Source organism: Haliotis rubra, unplaced genomic scaffold (assembly GCF_003918875.1).
Source record: "Haliotis rubra isolate DU_JTF1 unplaced genomic scaffold, ASM391887v1 Scf1027, whole genome shotgun sequence".
NCBI classification, from domain to species: Eukaryota; Metazoa; Mollusca; class Gastropoda; order Lepetellida; family Haliotidae; genus Haliotis; species Haliotis rubra.
In genome coordinates this window covers 20,037-29,337 of record NW_025764923.1, presented here as the reverse complement: position 1 = coordinate 29,337, position 9,301 = coordinate 20,037, and the positions used below count along the sequence as shown (strand labels likewise).

The 9,301-nt window shown below is 40.8% G+C and overlaps 1 long non-coding RNA gene across 1 annotated transcript; it reads left to right on the top strand.

Annotated features, from left to right (window-relative positions):
- Window positions 1–6,764: 6,764 nt before the first annotated feature.
- On the top strand, window positions 6,765–7,142 carry LOC124271514. The gene is made up of 2 exons (XR_006897064.1): window positions 6,765–6,837; window positions 7,063–7,142. It is a non-coding gene; the product is annotated as an uncharacterized LOC124271514 (long non-coding RNA).
- Window positions 7,143–9,301: the final 2,159 nt, after the last annotated feature.

The following is a 9,301-nucleotide window of genomic DNA, read 5'->3' as shown; positions in this document are numbered from 1 at the left end:
ATCTCTCCCAGAGCCGTGAAATGGTGCTTTGGTGAACATTCATGAGTCGGGCAACTGCACGTTGAGACTGGCCAGCTTCAAGCAAACCAATGGCAACATGACGGTTGGCTTCACTTAGACGTGGCATTTTGCGTTCGTCAACAATATTCCAAATACAGTGAATAATCGACAGACAGCGATCAAATTTTATACCCATCATTGAGACTATCTGATCCCAAACTCTCACGTGCATTGCATGTGAATTGTGTATTCTGTGACACTACACGCCGAAATTGAAAATCATGCTGTTAAATACGGGTATTTTACGGATGGTGCGTTTTGTTGTGATGTTTCAAAACATAAACACCATAGGACTCATAAACAGAGCAAAATGAATCACGTTTTCATTCATTGCTACATGAAATTGCTATTTTCATGATGCGTTTCTTTTTTTGGAGAGTATATGTGATCTTATCCAAATAGAAGATGAATATAAATTTTTCTTTGAATTTGTCCTGCTTATAATTCCCTTAGAAAGTTGTATTTTAAGAAATATTATTGTGCCCATCCAAATCTTTATAAATTTTCAGCATTGTTAAATAACCAAAAACATACTATACTTCAAAACATGTAACTGTTCGCTTACTATGCCATGTTGTTTAGGACAGAATATATCTCAGAACTCAATCTTACCTACAGTTGATTATTTTCTCTTTTTCATGTATATTACATGTGCGTGTAAATATTGATTTATAAATGTGTTGTACTACAGGCCTGTGGCCTTTCAGAACCGGAAATAAATATATATCACTCCCAAACAAAAAACAACTAGTACATCCTTGCTTCTCTCTAGTCGGTCCGCAATAAATGTCATAAACGAATTCAGGATAACTCACTGGGGTCCATGACAACACCTGACTGCTTTGATGTCACTGGCTGGTTTTCTGTATGTGATTTTTAGGCGGGGAGTATGTGATGCCTTGCATCAGTGTGTCCTTGTCAATATGAAGAGGCTGCTATCACAAGCAGACCGGGGAACTGTCACAGCAGTTATGTTTCAATCTAGACACATATAAAATACTCATGTACCCGTGAAGATCCGGGTTAGACTTGATCTTTTAGTAACCATGCTTGTCGTAAGAGGCGACAAACGGGATCGGGTGGTGAGGCTCGCTGACTTGGTTGACACATGTAATCGTATCCCAGTTGCGCCCAGACTTGATTATTTACAGAGCGCCTCCATATATATCGAAATTTTCTGAGAGCGGCGCTAAATGAGAAACCAACCAACCAAATATCCCCACTACATGAACATCGTGTCTGAACTTGATCATCCAGTGATTTAGTCTGTGAAGTGTAAGGGGAGGTAACTTACGTGGACCTATAATTTCAATGATCTTGCGTAGTTGCTTTTGATATATTGCGTGCGCTTTCGCATCTAAAACACTGTGTTGTGGGAAGGTTTTACATTGGTAAAGTCAAGAGTATTACGTCATGTTATAACGTTATTTCACAACGTTGCAGCAACATTACATACATACGTTGTAAGAAAGAGCATCATACGAGACAGGGCTCGCTGTCTCCATGATATATCTGAGGAGGACATTGCTTCTGTGTTTGCAGATCAAGGTGTTACGGGAGTAAAACGTTTCACATCAAGAAAGAAAGCATGATCACAAAAACTAACACATATCTTTTGACTTTTGGTAGATCATCGCTACCGCAGTCGATTGAAGCATATTATTGCTGTGTAGCAAAGGGAATCACAAATAATGAAAATATAATGTGAAGAGAATAGTTCATACCTTGATGTGAAAAAACTGTTCACTAATCAGTCTTCAACTCCTGATAATATCGCATATTCCGCTGCAGTCATCCGCTCTGTAGCAATGTCCTCTACTGCATGTCACACCTTCCAACCTGGTACATCAGCCACATTGCCTACTCCACCTACTTCCGGAGTCACTCAGCTCGATGCACCATCACAATCATCAACTTCAAAACCAGCCAGTGATCAACCAAAGAAGAGGAAAGGGAAATAACTAAGTGGAGACAAACCTGCTAATGTCCCATCACCTTCAGAGGTTTCAACACAAAACTCGGTTGTCATCTCGACACGGAGGTTACTCTGTCTTCACCAACTGAGCTACCATGAGTCGGTTGTCCTCTAGACACGGAAGTTACTCTGTCTTCACCAACTGAGCTACAATGACTAGGTTGTCCTCTAGACACGGAAGTTACTCTGTCTTCACCAACTGAGCTACCATGACTCGGTTGTCCTCTAAACACGGAGGTTACTCTGTCTTCACCAACTGAGCTACCATGGCTCGGTTGTCCTCTAGACGCGGAGGTTACTCTGTCTTCACCAACTGAGCTACCATGACTCGGTTGTCCTCTTGACATGGAGGTTACTCTGTCTTCACCAACTGAGCTACAATGACTAGGTCGTCCTCTAGACACGGAAGTTACTCTGTCTTCACCAACTGAGCTACCATGACTAGGTTGTCCTCTAGACACGGAGGTTACTCTGTCTTCACCAACTGAGCTACCATGACTCGGTTGTCCTCTAGACACGGAGGTTACTCTGTCTTCACCAGCTGAGCTACCATGACTCGGTTGTCCACTATAATGCTATGGAACTGGAGAAGACTCAAAAATAATTTCACCTAGACACAGTTACTTATACAGGATTTCCATTATGTCTCCAGGAGCCATATCTAAGGAAATAGAGATAACTTTCATCTGAGACGGTACAGCGATTATCACTCTTCCCCAAGAGATAAAGCAACTGGAGGTGCTTCCATTTTGGTACGACATGATATAATACACATTTCGGTTCATCTTAATACCAATCTTCAAACTGTAGGTGTTCGTATCAGACTGCTCATTGCAGTGACACCTCATACTTGCGTGAGTGCTTGTATGCATGTGTGCGTGTGTGCGTGATCTTGATTAAAAAGAAATATCAAATTATATGGGACAAATTTAATCATGTGCAATATGCCCACATGATTATTTGCACTGAAATGTTTCTCAGATATCTGTTCTGCAAGTACTTTTTATACAGAGAATTGCCATGTGATATGTATTTATCTGTGCAACAGCTTTGCATGGTAGCATTAACTTAGGTATACTTGACTAATTCCAGGTATTAAAGAAACCACACAATCAACAGTTGTGTGAAAACGCATGGATTACTAACTTCCTCTGTTACACGTGAGAGACAGCTGTTCTTCATATCAAACATACAGAAAACATCCATACGGACACAATGTAGGTATTCACCCCAAATGTTAGGCAACAATACTGTGTTATAAATATTACAATGCACGGAACTCCATACAACACTGTATGTTTAGTACAGATCTTTAATGTATCATTTTCAGTTTCGTTGGGATTAGTCAGCTTTGCAAATTAACTATTTATTTAGTGTTAATTTACCATTGCATGATATCAAGTACCGTGTCAGATAATAGGGCGCATGTCTGTCACGTTGATGCTGTGATGTGTATACTTTGTCATTGCAGGTAAACTATTGTTGTGTATATGTGGTGTATACACATCAAATACTCATACTTACGTATGTAGGTACATCCATATATGCACTCATACGTGCACACATACATACACTCATACATGCACTCATACATGCACTCATACATGCACTCATACATACACACATACATGTACTCATACATACACTCATACATACACTCATGCATGCACACATACATGCACTCATACATGCACACATACACGCACTCATACATGCACTCACACAGGCACTCATACATAGACTCATACATGCACTCATACATGCACTCATTCATGCACTCATGCATGCGCACATACATGCACTCATACATACACACATACATGCACTCGAACATGCACTCATGCATGCACACATACATGCACTCTTACATACACTCATACATACACTCATACATCCACTCATACATGTACACATACATATATTCATACATGCACTCATACATGTACACATACATATATTCATACATACACACATACATGCACTCATACATACACTCATACATACACTCATACATGCACTCATACATGCACTCATACATGCACTCATACATGCACTCATACATGTACACATACATACACTCATGCATGCACTCATACATGTACACATACATATATTCATACAAACACATATATATGCACTCATACATGCACTCATACATGCACTCATACATGCACTCATACATGCACTCATACATGCACTCATGCATGCACTCATACATGTACACATACATATATTCATACATACACACATACATGCACTCATACATACACACATACATACACTCATACATGCACACATACATACACTCATACATAAACTCATACATACACTCATACATGCACTCATACATGCACTCATACATGCACTCATACATACACTCATACATGCACTCATACATGCACTCATACATGCACTCATACATGCACTCATACATACACACATACATGCACTCATACATACACACATACATGTACTCATACATACACACATACATGCACTCATACATACACACATACATACACTCATACATGCACTCATACATACACTCATACATACACTCATACATGCACTCATACATGCACACATACATGCACGCATACATGCACTCATACATGCACTCATACATGCACTCATACATACACTCATACATACACTCATACATGCACTCATACATGCACTCATACATGCACACATACATGCACTCATACATACATTCATACATGCACTCATACATACACTCATGCATGCACACATACATGCACTCATACATGCACACATACATGCACTCATACATGCACTCATACAGGCACTCATACATAGACTCATACATGCACTCATACATGCACTCATTCATGCACTCATGCATGCGCACATACATGCACTCATACATACACACATACATACACTCATGCATGCACACATACATGCACTCATACATACACACATACATGTACTCGTGAAAGTGGATATGCCGTTACAAAGATGCTGACACTGGTTATGCCGTTACTGTGATACTACACACTCGTACATGCACTGATGCATGCAATCATACATGAGAGTGGATATGTCGTTACTAAGAAGATGAGAGTGGATATGTGGTTACTAAGAAGATGAGAGTGGTTAACAAAATGAAAAAAAAAGTACAAGGAGCATTGATTGCAGAACAAAATGCACTGTTGCATTCACCAAAATTATTCCCGACAGGACATGGGAGAAGGACGCTGAAAACTCCGCTAATATCCCCCCGACACACACCCCCACACACACACCCCCCACACCACACACACACACTCGCACACGCACAACCCCCCCACACACACACACAACACACACACACACCACCCCCTTTGATTTTGAGAGTTTCCACATTGAGAGAACGAGTTTTCACACGTACGCATTTCCCTGTAACATTGCGAGCAGCTGGAGCCTTTGTAGGGTGATGCACCGTCACGTGTCGCCAGCCACATAGCTATATGTGTAGGCCGCTTTTAACATTACAGAACATAGTTTGTTGAGTCAGTGCCCGTGTCGGGGTGACATAGAACTGACATCAGTGAACAGCCACATTCAGGGGAGGAACAACTACACTTGTTTGGAGGTTTAGGTAAGTTTTCAGTTATTATTACATTCCGCATTCATAAGAGGAGCATTTTATAATTAGTGTGGGAACTAGCGACATATTTCTTGCTGCTTATATGCCGCTACTTTGGCGAAATGCCGTTCCATGGAGAGGATGAAGATACCTTTTAAGGGGAGAATCTCTCCGTGCTGCATGTTTTAACTTGTTGTCCGACACTAAACAACATAAATATTGTTATTATCTCAACAGGGCAACATCTCACTTAAAATGTTAATATCGTGTGAATAATTACAATCTGTAGAAATATACATGTTCATCAAAAACAATGCCCAATTTCTATCTTATAAACACCTTCAGATTGGTGTCTCTAAACATAACTTAACGCCACAGCAAGCACAATGCAAGTTAGCCGCTCCCGGTCGTTTATCAACAGTTTATTTCCGAACCAACTGCCGGAAACACCCGATGACCAGTATCAGCTTACTAGCGTTTATAGTACATATACATGCACATGTTATACTGTCTGTGCGACAATAGGTGAATTTCATCTACATTCACATTTGCTAATCATGTAATATTATCAATACATGTCCTTTAATCTTTCAATCATGATTTGTATGTGTGCAGACAATCTATCCGTGATTAACACTCAGGTTTCTCAGCATCCCCAGTGAGACCTGGATGCTTTCAATCTTAAACACACCTGCACGGTTTCTATCTTATAAACACCCTTCTAACAGTCTTATGGGACTATTTAGATCTATTTCTGAAATATATCTAAGTATAGTTTGTGTTTTTCCGACACATCAACAAAGGTTTATGGACAAGAAGTCGATCTTTTGAAATTTCGCTATAAACACGAAGTCGACCCGCGGTAAACTTTGATGTTGAAGGCGTTGCTAGAGTCACGCTAATCCGCTAGTAGGTGTTGTTTTAAGATTTGATATAACCGAAGCATCGCGTAAGGCGTGAACATATTTCACTCAAAATGTCATCAATGTTATCATACATATGAGACTGAATTCACAATGATGAACATATTTAAGGAAGGATCTCGTGGTGGAAGATACCTGTGTGTTTTGTGGATTTATGAGTGAAGCAAAATTGGATATCCTGGAAGTGCACAGAAAAGAAGTGTAATTTCACTGTGTCAACTGTCAATGACATTGTGACGATGGTGAAAGGTGACCATGCTCATCCCCGTGTCCAAGTAGACATAAAGGTAAGCATCTTGTCAATGCCTGATATCAATATGTTACTTAGGAAAATATAAAAGTAAAATAGGTATATCAAATCTGAATAATGTACGTGACCATGTTTTGCATATCGTTTAATAGATTTTGTTAACAATTCTAACAATTTATATATAGCAGTAGAGTGGTGTAACGAGGTCTGTGTAAAACAATGTGTAAAATGAAATAATAAATCTCCTTTTACTATCTTTCAGATGAACCAGTTTGCAAATGGTGCATCTCACCTACTTCATGTTGGATGATTTTGTATACGAAATAAAATGGACGAATTATAGTACTTTTCTCCTGTTGTCTGTGTTCTCAACGCATAATCTGGATTATCGCCTTGTGAAAACACTGGATTATTTCTTTGTCTTTTCTAATCCCCTGTTAATTGGTATAAGGTCAAATGGACAGGACGTCGACCTTTTTTTCTTAACTGAACCGTGACATTTCACCCAAGGGTCGACGTCCTGTGCAGACACCTCAACAAACGAGTTGTCCATGAAATCAAGAGTAATGTTTGTGTCGCTTATTCTTATACAGGATTGCAAAATAGTCTCGGTTATAAGTGCAATGTCGGTTATAAGTGCAATGTTATATTCTGAATGTACCTGAACTCGCTGCTCCTATCGTCTCTCTTATCATAAATGGTTTATGCACCAGAAACAGTGAAAAGACAAGATAATTGTGCATCCACTACATGCATGACAGCATATTGGACTTAATCTAACATAGCTAATTATATGAAATGAACAGTTCATAATAAAAAAGGTCCCAGGCTATCTCGGTAGTTCATGATAAATTGGATATCTTATGAATGGACAAGCTTTTTCAGAAGTTAGATGCACCAGTAAACAATCTTATTTGCATACCATCCTGATGATCGTGTACGTCTCCTACAGGCATGGTTGGTGGTAATATTAAATCTCCGCCAGCCATATTGTTGGACAAAAGACAGTGTTATGCGTTTCGCCCTGAGTCAGTATTAGAACCAGCAAGTCATCCGTGCACAAGTAACCGATAAGTCCGGTTCTAACAATAGTTTTGACACGATATGAAACTATTTTGTTAGAGTCATGACCTCTAAGACTGTGAGACAGACTACATTACAGGGAGGGCTAGGCAGTATGGAAAATAATGTGGTTCAGAGACTGTGAAAGAGACTACATTACAGGGAGGGCTAGGCAGTAGACATAATGTGGTTCAGGGACTGTGAGACAGACTACATTACAGGGAGGCCAAGGCAGTAGACATAACGTGGTTCAGCGACTGTGAAACAGACTACATTGCAGGGAGGGCTAGGAGGTAGAAATAATGTGGTTCAGGGACTCTGAAAGAGATTACATTGCAGGGAGGGCAAGGCAGTAGAAATAATGTGGTTCAGCGACTGTGAAAGAGACTACATTGCAGGGAGGGCAAGGCAGTAGAAATATTGTGGTTCAGGGACTGTGAGACAGACTGCATTGCAGGGAGGGCAAGGCAGTAGAAATAATGTGGTTCAGGGACTGTGAGAGAGATTACATTGCAGGGAGGGCAAGGCAGTAGAAATAACGTGGTTCAGCGACTGTGAAAGAGACTACATTGCAGGGAGGGCAAGGCAGTAGAAATAATGTGGTTCAGGGACTGTGAGACAGACTACATTGCAGGGAGGGCTAGGCAGTAGAAATAATGTGGTTCAGGGACTGTGAGACAGACTACATTGCAGGAAGAGGGCTAGGCAGTAGAAATAATGTGGTTCAGGGACTGTGAGAGAGATTACATTGCAGGGAGGGCAAGGCAGTACAAATAACGTGGTTCAGCGACTGTGAAAGAGACTACATTACAGGGAGGGCTAGGCAGTAGACATACTGTGGTTCAGGGACTGTGAGACAGACTACATTGCAGGGAGGGCAAGGCAGTAGACATAACGTGGTTCAGCGACTGTGAAACAGACTACATTGCAGGGAGGGCTAGGAGGTAGAAATAATGTGGTTCAGAGACTGTGTGAGAGATTACATTGCAGGGAGGGCAAGGCAGTAGAAATAATGTGGTTCAGCGACTGTGAAAGAGACTACATTGCAGAGAGGGCAACGCAGTAGAAATATTGTGGTTCAGGGACTGTGAGACAGACTGCATTGCAGGGAGGGCAAGGCAGTAGAAATAATGTGGTTCAGGGACTGTGAGAGAGAATACATTGCAGGGAGGGCAAGGCAGTAGAAATAACGTGGTTCAGCGACTGTGAAAGAGACTACATTGCAGGGAGGGCAAGGCAGTAGAAATAATGTGGTTCAGGGACTGTGAGACAGACTACATTGCAGGGAGGGCTAGGCAGTAGAAATAATGTGGTTCAAGTACTGTGAGAGAGATTACATTGCAGGGAGGGCAAGGCAGTAGAAATAACGTGGTTCAGCGACTGTGAAAGAGACTACATTGCAGGGAGGGCTAGGCAGTAGACATAATGTGGTTCAGGGA